This window comes from Anabrus simplex, chromosome 9 (genome assembly GCF_040414725.1).
Source record: "Anabrus simplex isolate iqAnaSimp1 chromosome 9, ASM4041472v1, whole genome shotgun sequence".
In the NCBI taxonomy this organism is placed as follows: Eukaryota; Metazoa; Arthropoda; class Insecta; order Orthoptera; family Tettigoniidae; genus Anabrus; species Anabrus simplex.
The window spans coordinates 83,686,480-83,697,773 of record NC_090273.1 but is presented as its reverse complement, the minus strand read 5'-3'; the positions used below and the strand labels follow the sequence as shown (position 1 = coordinate 83,697,773).

Genomic DNA, 11,294 nt, shown 5'->3' with positions numbered 1-11,294 from the left:
AGGGGCGGCGCCCAATAGCCCTTCATCACGAACCGCCACTGGGTTTCAGTGCCCTGTGTTCGTTCAGTTGAGACGGGTGTTGGAGTGGTTCTACCGCGACGAAATGGATAATGAAATTTGTATACCTCTGATACAGCTGTATAAATGTAAAGAGATCTTGTGGAATCCTAAAAGTGCTAGTTATCACAATAAAAGTATGCACGGGGACGCCTGAAAGGACATAGGTGAGGAAATGAAAATGCCAGTTCAAGAGTTAAAGAAGAAAATAACAACTTTATTGGCGTCATACAGAAGAGTAAAGTCCCGGATTAAGAAGTCTCTCATAACTGGTTTTGGTACGTACATGTTTATTAAACTGACTTACAGTATAGGCCTACCATTCGTGTTATATGCAATCTTGATGATGAAATTCAATACCGCCTCAAATGTGCTAGTATGGCTTTTGGTCGTCTTCGGGTAAGGTTCTTTGATAATCATAATATCAGCACTCAGACCAAGCTTTATGTGTACAAAGCTACCGTTATACCATCTCTTACATACATATGCGAAACGTGGACTACCTACAGGAGGCACATACGATGCCTAGAAAAATACCATCAACGTTGCCTGAGAAGGATCCTGAGGGTGAAATGGCAAGATCGACGCGCTAACATCAGTGTTCTGGAAGAAGCTAACTCCACTAGCATTGAGGCCATGATTGTCACCAACTTCGCTGGACAGGCCACGTCGTTCGCATGCCTGTATTCCGTCTCCCAAAACAAATTATGTACTCCCAGCTAAATGATGGTTATAGAAAACTTGGAAGACCAAAAAAGCGTTACAAAGATGCGCTCAAAACCAACATGGAAAAGTATCAAATGAAAACTAAGAACTGGGGAACTACGGCACGTAACCGCACAGTCTGGCATCGCAATGTCTGGGAAGGAACTCAGCGTTTCGAGCAAGAAAGGTGGAGAAGAGAAACTGACAAGCGCAATGCAAGAAAACAACGTAAGCTCATGAAGAAAAACCAAATTACACATCCAGTACCTCACAGAACAAATGTGTGTCAAAAATGTGGAAAAATCTGCGCTTCTAGGATTGGCCTCTACAGTCACTTAAGATATCACAAAAACTTCTTCAGGAAAATAATCATACTCGTTTAAGAGGGATAACCCATCACATATGCAATTATGTTAATGCACTAATCCTGTCTTGTTTATTTACAAATGCAGGTACTGTTTACGTATCCAAGTGATTTGCTTTCAAGGAATTCGACTTCATGGCCGACAAAAAATAATAATAATAATAATAACACCCAACGTTACTGTGGATACTTTGTGTGATGTACGTATCTGTTTCATTACAATACATCTGCACGTGCAGTACTCATAGTGTTCGCGGGAGAACTGAGGAACCAGTGTCGTTCACCTGCCACGCTCGACTCTGGCTTCACAAACATGTTGTTACGCGTAACACAAACGAAAGAGTTTGCCGCGCTCGAACAGATACGCGCGGCAGCCGCGTGCAGTCGATACCCGGCTTTAGATGGTGGCTCCTTCTCTCAAGCTGGGAGATTTGTTACGCTGAAGGAGATGCTCGGAGAAGGTGAGGGGGGGGGTTGGCGGCCGTGGCCTATAATAGAAACTGTCCCGGCATTCGCCTTAGTAATAATGATGCAGTACATATTTAGAGGCAATATTGCCACCTCCGGTGACCATTCACGTGTTTAGGGAAGAACGGAATCAGAGAAGAATAACGTGAACAGTACCTGAAGTAGCGTAGAGGAGAGAATCTTACTTTTTGCTTCCCAGGGCCCCACGAACCGGTCCCTGGAAGTGTTCAAGGATTAAAACTAAGACTGTGTAGATCTCCGAAATGAACCATTTTCTGTGTTTTTATTGGCTGGATGTGATGAAGACAAGTTTGCTATTGTCTCCGATAGAGCTCGCGACATGGCTAGCCATAGGGCTGCCACATTCGGGGAAATTAGAAAACCGCGCAGTTCGAAGTTGTCATGTCGTGTGCCGGATGTGACTGCTCCATAACCTTACATTTGTTCACATTTTAGCAGGACTCTAAGGGATGCTAGACGCCTGTATGCTTGCCCTCAACCGAGTTCGATAGCTGCAGTCGCTTAAGTGCGGCCAGTATCCAGTATTCGGGAGATAGTGGGTTTGAACTCCACTGTCGACAGCCCTGATGATGATTTTCCGTGGTTTCCCATTTTCACACCAGACACACCTTAATTAAGGCCACGGCCACTTCCGTACCACTCCTAGGCCTTTCTTGTCCCATCGTCGCCATAAGACCTATCTGTGTCGGTGCGACGTAAAGCAACTTGCAAAAAAAAAAAAAAAAAAAAAAAAAAAACTTACTTACCCTCAGACCAATGCCCTAGCCACTGTCACGTTTTGTCACTTTAAGAACAGTCTTGGAGTAAAAAATAAAAATAAATAAGTCCAAAACAAAAGTAATGGAGTGCAGTCGAACGAAGTCAGGTGATGCAGGAAATATTAGATTGGGAAATGATGTCTTAAAGGAAGTAGATGAATGTTGTTACTCGGGTAGTAAAATAACTAACAATGGCAGAAGTAAGGAGATAAAATGCAGACTAGCACAAGCCAGTAAAGCCTTTTTGACAAAATAAATTTGCGCACTTCGAACACTGATATAGGGTTTAGGACATTTTTAAAGACTTTCGTCTGGAGCGTGGCATTATATCGAAGTGAAACATGTATGATAACTAGCTCAGAAAATAGAAGCTTTTGAAATATGATGTTACAGAAGAATGCTGAAGGTAAGGTGGGTAGATCAAATCACGAAAGAAGAAATGCTGAATCGAATGGTGGGAGGAGAATGGTTTGGCTAAATTTGACCGAAAGGAGAATGAGGGAAGAATGGACGATAAGAACGACAGATTAGAGCAGATGTAGGAAGTAGTAGTTAGAAGGGCCTTGGCCTACCAAGCGACCACTGCTCAGCCCGAAGGCCTGCAGATTACGAGGTGTCGTGTGGTCAGCAGGACGAATCTTCTCGGCCGTTGTTTTTGGCTTTCTAGACCGGGGCCGCTATCTCACCGTCAGATAGCTCCTCAATTCTAATCACGTAGGCTGAGTGTACCACGAACCAGCACTCAGGTCCAGGTAAAAATCCCTGACCTGGACAGGGGAAATAAAGTCAATGCAATATTGACACTTTGCGTGTGTACCACAATTTTTAGTTGAAACGTAACTACAGTAACTACAGTAACTACAGTATGCATACAGTAAGTTTTTGTCGTTTTTTGTGGTAAAGAAAACACTTGATTTTCAAGATAAATTTATTTTTTATTTATTCAAAATATTGGTCATCGGCTTCTATACACTTCGCTCATCTTTCAGGTAAGTTATGAATACCATGCCAGAAAAACTGCTTGTCTTTTGCGGCAAACTATTCGTCGAGCTATTTTCCAATTTCCTCTAAATTGCTGAACTTTTGCTCTGCGAGCGCGTGCCCCATGGCGCTAGCACCAGGTCGGGGCAGTACGGCGGGTGCGAAAGGATGTCCCATCCAAGCGATTTCAAGGTGTCTCTGATTTTGTTGTGTGAGACGGTGCATTGTCGTGTAACAAAATCACTTTGCCATGACTTCTGGCCCATTCCAGTCGTCTTTTGATCAATGCGTGATTTAAATTAATCGTTTGTTGTCGGTAGCGTTGTGCCGGGTTTCAAGAGTTCATTGGTACCACAGCGCGCACTGCCTTTCACACTGAAGTCAGCACGTTTAAATTGTCGAAACCATGTCTCACATGTTCTAATCGATGGAGCGTGTTCACTATATGTTTCTACCAGCAAACAATAACTGTCCACAGCCTTTTATTATCACTCATATCCACAAGATATAGATGTAGCCATTGATAGAGTAAATTTTGACTTACGACGACTGAAAGACTATGCCAAAAATAACAGCTTGTTAATAAATCCTAACAAAACTCAGGCTATTATATTTGGTACCGAAAGAAACCTTAACTTGTTAAAAAGTAGACATGTACCCCCAATTATATTAAATAATACTGTCGTGCCCTATTGTACATCATTAAGAAACTTAGGTGTTATAATGACTGATACACTAAATTGGACTGAACAAGTGACAAATACATGCCGTAAGGTGCAGAAATCTCTTTTTCCTCTTCCATATTTCCAAAACCTTAAAATACAACTGGTAAAATCCCTAATCTTACCAATTCTAGATTACTGCGACACTGTACTTACGGACATAACTCAAAACAGTAACAAGATGCTCGAACGAAGTTTAAACACCTGTATTCGATTTATATTTAAGCTGCGATGTGATTCTCACATTTCACCTTATTATAGGGAGTTGTCATAGCTTCGTGTTCATGAGCGTCGCAGTCTCCACATGTTGTCCCTTCTGCATGGAGTTCTAAATTCAGGTGTACCGAATTATCTCTCCTCAAACTTGAATTACCTCTCCTCCTATCATAACCACGATACACGATCTGGCTCCTGTTTAACAATATCTCTCAGTCACACCAGAACTTACAACCGCTCCTTTGTAGTCACTGCCGCTAGGCTGTGGAATGCCCTCCCTGCTACCATTAGGGATTTACGTTCTCATAGGAGATTTAAGATCGATTGCCGAAATCACTTGCTGAATACCTCTAGCTGACTTGTTCGATGTGCGTAGTGTGAATGAGTGCGTGAAAGCTTATTTTCATAAAAATTAGAAATGTATTTGCTAATTATAGGTTTTTACTGTGTTGCCTTCTTTTATTATTACTAGTGTTAGTTTTAAAATTATTATCATGTTCATTTATATTGTCATGTTGTACATTCTATAATTATTTATTTTATTACTATCTTCATATTTGCTATCAGTACTACAATATTTTTTTAAAAAAGTTTTGTTGTATTTAAAAATATATATGTATGTTAATCATTTTAAATGTTGTGGTTTACTGAGCTTGATAGCTGCAGGCTCTTAAGTGCGGCCAGTATCCAGTATTCGGGAGATAGTAGGTTCGAACCCCACTGTCGGCAGTCCTGAAGAGATGGTTTTCCGTGGTTTCCCATTTTCACACCAGGCAAATGCTGGGGCTGTACCTTAATTAAGGCCACGGCCGCTTCTTTCCTACTCCTAACCCTTTCCTGTCCCATCGTCGCCATAAGACCTATCTGTGTCGGTGCGACGTAAAGCAACTAGCAAAAAAAAAAAAAAAAAAAAGTTGTGATTAAGTGTAAGGGAGGGCCTTGAGCCCTAACTTCGCCACGAGTAAAGACGAATTAAATAATTAATTACTTATTCTTGATTAAATAAGAAAGGCAATATGTGACCGCAAATGTTCTTTCTCAGGCACAAACGTCGACATGATCACTGAACGATACAACACAGACGGCGGACTCAACTTGTGTGTGTTGGTAGGTTAATGTCAGACGAACAAACTGACGTATGTGTTTCTGTTAGTGAAACCGGAAAAGACTTATGCATACACCTGATATAAAATGTATAAAATCGTCTTCCTGATTGTACTGCTTCAATATTTAACTGATACTTTTAATGTTGTTGCTTTAATTCGTCTGTCTCAGTCTTATCATTGGCTTTGACAATTTGAAATTGACTAAGGTATGAGCGATGCCATTTCTTATGCAGCTAGTCCCTGCTATGAATGGTGTAAAAATGTTGCTCATATGGTCGGTCGATGCATGCATTTCAGTGAGCTTGGCAGACTGATATTATATAATAGCAACTTCTGGCTCAGTGAGAAAAGCAACGAGAAACTACCTCGCTCCTCAATCAATCACTACAGATCTGCATTTAGGGCAGTCCAGGTGGCAGATTCCCTATCTCTTGTTTTCCTAGAATTTTCTTGAATGATTTCAAAGAAATCGGAAATTTGTTGAACATGTCCCTTGGTAAGTTATTCCAATTCCTAACTCCCCTTCCTATAAACGAATATTTGCCCCAATTCGTCCTCCTGAATTCCAAATTTATTTTCATATTGTGATCTTTCCTAGTTTTAAAGACACCACTCAAACTTATTCGCCTACTGATGTCATTCCACGCCATCTCCCCACTGACAGCTCGGAACATACCACGTAGTCGAGCAACTCGTCTCCTTTCTCCCAAGTCTTCCCAGCCCAAACTTTGCAACATTTTCGTAACGCTACTCTTCTTCTTCTTTATCTGTTTAACCTCCAGGGTCGGTCTTTCCCTCGGACTCAGCGAGGGATCCCATCTCTACCGCCTCAAGGGCAGTGTCCTGGAGCTTCATACTCTGGGTCGGGGTATACAACTGGGGAAGATGACCAGTACCTCGCCCAGGCGGCCGCACCTACCATGCTGAATGGGGGCCTTGCGGGGGGATGGGAAGATTGGAAGGGATAGGCAAGGAAGAGGGAAAGAAACGGCCGTGGCCTTAAGTTAGGTACCATCCCGACATTTGCCTGGAGAAGTGGGAAACCACGGAAAACCACTTCCAGGATGGCTGAGTTGCCCTCCAGAGGCTGAGTGGACAACGTTCCAGCCCTCGCACCACTTTTCAAATTTCATGGCAGAGCCGGGAATCGACACGGGTCTCTGGGGGTGGCAGCTAATCACACTAACCACTACACCACAGAGGCGGACGTAACGCTACTCTTTTGTCGGAAATCACCCAGAACAAATCGAGCTGCTTTTCTTTGCATTTTTTCCATTTCTTGAATCAAGTAATCCTGGTGAGGGTCCCATACATTGGAACCATACTCTATTTGGGGTCTTTTTCTAAATGATATTTGTTCGTGGCGTCGATCTCTGTATATTTTTTGCCACTACTTTCACCATATGAAATGAACCTGCGTGTAACTTGAATTGCGGAAGTGTAGAGTGTTAACGTTAAGGACAACACAAATACCCAGTCCCCAGGCAAGGGATATTAATCATTTACAATTAAAAACCCCTGACCCGGCCGGGAATCGAACCTGGGGCCGCCGGACGCGTTGCCCCCTACACCGCAGGGCCGGACTATTTGGGGTCTTACCAGAGACTTGTATGCCCTCTCCTTTACGTCCTTACTACAACCTCTAAACACCCTCATAACCATGTGCAGAGATCTGTACGCTTTATTTACAATCTCATTTATGTGATTAACCCAATGAATATCTTTCCTTGTATTAACACCTAGGTACTTACAGTGATCCCTATAAGGAACTTTCACCCCATCAACGCAGTAATTAAAACTGAGAGAACTTTTCCTATTTGTGAAACTCACAACCTGACTTTTAACCCCGTTTATCAACATACCATTGCCTACAGTCCATCTCACAACATTATCGAGGTCATTTTGCAGTTGCTCGCAATCTTGTAACTTATTTATTACTCTATACAGAATAACAACATCCGCAAAAAGCCTTACCTCTGATTCCACTCCTTTACTCATATCATTTATCCCTAGTACGCTTCTTCAGCGAGTCCTATACAGCTAACGGTGGAGCTACTGAGGATCCAACCAGCCTTTGGGCTGAGGACTGAACATACACTTGGTTTTTGTACCGGATAGGGCAATAATAGCCTATGTCGTGTTTAGTTTAATTTTTGTTTGTTTATATATTACTGAATCACGGGAGAATTTGTGAGTGGATTTTCACGTAACTTGGTATTTAACTTTAGGATAAGGGCGAGTAGGAACTTAACAATAAAGTGTTCAGAAAACAGCAGGAGAGGGGGGGGCCTGAAACAAAAAACTCGGTGTAATTATTTTACGTTTTGTTTTTCAAGAAAATTGCACATGACAAAATTTATTTCAATAATTACTTCACACTTTTTCCTTCTATACCTTTTAACGATAAAGTTAAGAGGAGTAAGAATGGCCTATCCTGATAATGTTAATTTTGCTAAATTCATTACGATTTTTTTCAAGAACTACGTAATGAAACGATCGCAGGTTACTTATACACGATTCATGTACTTACTCCTCTAGTTTGTTTGAAGTACATATTCTAGGAGTTAGGATATAAATTTTCTAGTACTAGTTTTACATTTTTCCTCAATTATTTGTGAATAATACTGAAAATATATTAGCTAACGCTATCATTCTAGAGGTATAGTATCAGAGTAGTATTATAAATTGTATATTATTTAACAGTGCATAAATGTGCATTAAAATACATTAATCTTTCGCATATTCTAGCAAAGGTTTTGTTCTCTTGTTGCACTTGCTGAAATGATAGCGATCGCAATGTTTATCACACAACATACACACACAATGTAGGGACGGTTCATGAAAGCCTGGTCGTCGGCATAGACGATGGTGAAACCCATGTATCGCCAGCCTATTCAAAGCACTTCTCATGTCATTATTTGGACCGGTCCAGCTGCGGTCAGTCATAGCATCAGTTGAGTAAAAGTCCAGACTGATTTCTGCTTGTTTTCTCTCTCTCTCTTTGAGAACTTCCATCTTCTTGCTGCGTATATGGAAGCTGCATTCTCATTTTCAAATCTTATAGTAAAAAAGTTTCTTTGGATAATTCATACGCAAGTCGTGATGATGACATCTTGGAGATGCCCAGTGTTCGTTTCAGAAATCTGGCGTTTACATTTTCAATATTCCGAAGGTCGGACATCGTTAGTCTTTCCCAAATAAGTTCCATACCATATGTGAGAACTTGGAGGACCTTGGCGTAAAATAAGGCCATGGACGTGCCTAGCGATAGTCTAGTCGGGTTTATAATGTCATATATGCTTCTGATGGCTGCTAAAGGTCTTTCTCTTACGTGAATTCTAAATGAGGTGACCGTAGGCTGTAAAGTGACACCCAGATATGAGAACGAGTTCACTATGTCTAGGTCTAACCCGCCCTCCTCCCCGCATACACACAGTATTCTGTCACTACCTGGGATTCTCCCCCCTTCCAGAAAACCATATGAACTGTTTTATTTTTATTTATCATAAGGCTGTTGTTGGCTGCGTACTCTTCAAGTTTCGCCATTGATCTTTGTGGCTCTTCCCTGTTACTCGAACCTATAATAATATCGTCTGCATAGAGATAAAGTACAACTGAACTATTGTCAATGACCTGCATGATATCTGCTAAGGTTATGTTGAGGAAGAGGTGGCTTAAAGGGTCACCCTGCAATACTCCGTTTCCCTGAGTTATGGTGTTCGATGATGATTTCCCATCCTGCACTGTGATCTGATTGAAGGCTAGGATATTGTTGACTGCTATGGTTAGTGGATTATCTTGTCCAATCATATTGGCCAATTTTGTAATTAGAAATTTTCTGTCAAGTAGATCGAATGCCTCTTTGAAATCAACAAAGACTGCGAAGAATTTGCCATTTTTATGTCTGATTGTGTCATGTATGCTATCAATGAGGTTCGCTACTGCATGTAGAGTTCCTCTTCCTTTCATAAAGCCGAACTGATGTACTGAAATCATTGTAGTATTATAAATGAACTGTGAAAAAATGAAAAGTTTATCTTTTGTAGTTGCTGAGCACACATGTTATTTGTCTGAAAAAGATATGTTAATGTTACAAAACCAAACAATGTATTTAAATAAGTTGCCAATTCTCTTCCCCTGTTTATACATCAGCCTAAACACATCCCACATTTTAAAATGAGGAAGAAAGAAAAACATGAGTTGCAAAAACACTTGAACAACAGGTTGGTGCATTAACTGAACTTTTCTTAGCACTTCTGGCAGTGACTAATTAAAACTGGTAATAGTTCCAGGAATAAAAACAAATTCAGCGGATCATTTCCACAACCCTCCTGTGCGTATAGTTCAGAATAAATATATATGCTGTTAGCACCTATCTTCTTTATTTACGGTGCACATTTATCATCATTTATTATTCGCAAATGCAGCATTGTTTACAATTTAGACCAAAACATGCCACTGTTTAGAATAAGTAAATATTAATAAGGGAGTCAACAAACACACTATAAAAAATAGGTACGTTTAGAAGGACTAAGAGCTACCAGGGAAGTGCTTTCATCGAATGTCACTGAAGTTGGACTTTGATCCAAAAATTTTAATTGCCATAATCTTTTATTTTCCTCTTCATTATGTCCATGCATGGTCCCAAGAGCCGCTCAAATGCTTCAACATCAAGGAAAGCTAATTTCACTTCGCCCAAAGCATATGCTGATGCAGCTCTTGGCTTATTAGTTACCAGGGCAAGTTCACCGAAATAACCTCCTTTTGTTACACGATTTATCTCAACTTCTTCACCATCGTCATCAATGCTTGTGATCAGTATAGTTCCATCCTCAACAAAATACATTCCATCTGCTTGATCCCCTTGCTTAATGATACATTCACCATCGGAGTATGTATGTGGAACGAGGGCATCAGCCACGTTCATACGTTCATAAGGCTGAAGAGCCTTTAGTATAGGTACACTTTCAATCAGAGCTTCATACATCTTTCTTTTTTTAAATGCACTCTTCAGTATGATTCTACGAAATGTTTGACGATCCATAGCCCATAAAGATCCGTCGGTAGCTGCTTGAATACTAGCAGCTCGGGGCGTGTTGTACAACAGTGCTAATTCACCAAAGCTTCCTTTTCCTTCATATGTATGGATAAGCTTGGCTTCTTGATTATCAGTGGACACATAGACATGATAATCTCCACTTTCAATTACATAGAAATTATCTCCATCATCTCCTTGTTTAATGATATATTCACCAGCTTCAACTTCTTTCTCAAACATTGCATTCAGAACATCCTGCATTTGTTCTTTATCTAAAGACCTAAAGAGAAAAATGTTTTTCACACTATCAGCCAGCCTCCGTCTCTGTTTATCAGTTTTGGGATAAACAACCTTCTCTTCATCATCATCGTCTTCTTCTGGATTGTAAGCTTCTGCAAATACAGATTCCCGCCTAGAACCGAATCGACGTTCTTGGCTAAGGCAGGGCGAAGGAGGTGCATCACATGTATCTTCTTCCTCTTCTTCATTCTGAAAAGCAAGTTCACTGTCACTTTCACCACATGTGCTGTAGTTGCTGTCCAAAGAGTTGTCTTCTGACTCGTCATGGTAAAAATCTTCGGTGAAGAACCATCCGCATCCCTTTTTGCAGGGAAAGCAAGGCATGAGGTAAACTTGGTTAATTTTCAATGGATGGAGCATTTCCTCTATCCTGCCAAAGAGCGTCAATATAGCGGGTGAAGGGAAACGTTTGTAACGGCAGTTTAGAAGAAAAGTGACTATAAAGATACTGCTTACGTTCATTGGTGTAACAGTTCTTGTCAGTGGGAGTGTTATCCAACGCAGGCTATAACTAAAAATAAATACTAGCTTAAATCTACTGCTCGAATTGATTTGGCG

General features: G+C 40.9%; 1 pseudogene; it reads right to left on the bottom strand.

Moving 5' to 3' along the window:
- Window positions 1–9,952: 9,952 nt before the first annotated feature.
- On the bottom strand, window positions 9,953–11,060 carry LOC136880876 (cAMP-dependent protein kinase type II regulatory subunit-like; annotated as a pseudogene).
- Between the last annotated feature and the right edge of the window lie 234 nt (window positions 11,061–11,294).